The sequence below is a fragment of the Silurus meridionalis genome, chromosome 23 (genome assembly GCF_014805685.1).
Source record: "Silurus meridionalis isolate SWU-2019-XX chromosome 23, ASM1480568v1, whole genome shotgun sequence".
Classification (NCBI taxonomy): Eukaryota; Metazoa; Chordata; class Actinopteri; order Siluriformes; family Siluridae; genus Silurus; species Silurus meridionalis.
The window spans coordinates 6,720,221-6,720,759 of record NC_060906.1 but is presented as its reverse complement, the minus strand read 5'-3'; positions in this window follow the sequence as shown (position 1 = coordinate 6,720,759).

Sequence of the window (539 nt, the reverse complement as noted above, 5' to 3'; positions counted from 1 at the left end):
AGTTTTTATCTTTATAAATAAAAAAGAAACGACTACATTCGCAAAGTCTAGTTGAGTAAAACATAAAATATTTGACTTAGAAATGTAGTGAAGTTAAAGTAAAAGTCTGCAGTGCTTCAGTAAAGTACAGTAACGCATTAAATTCACTTCGTTATTGTTCACTACTGTTCTTTCTTCTTCTTCTTCTTCTTCTTCTTCTTCTTTCGGCTTCTACCATTAGGGGTCGCCACAGTGGATCATCTGTCTCCATACCCCCTGTCCTCTACATCTTCCTCTTTCACACCAACTACCTGCATGTCTTCCCTTACTACATCCATAAACCTCCTCCTTGGTCTTCGTCAATTCCTCCTTCCTGGTGACTCCATCCTCAGCAGTCACTACTGTACTTTGATAAGTAAAAATATCCTTTGAATTGATGACACACCTTACTGGCGATGGTTGAAGTGCTCGTTCCTCACACCTCCCTCTCTGTGGGCCCCATGTAGGCTGAGCGCTGGAGCTGATGAAAGCCCCGGATGGACGTCCCCCCTGGCCTGGGC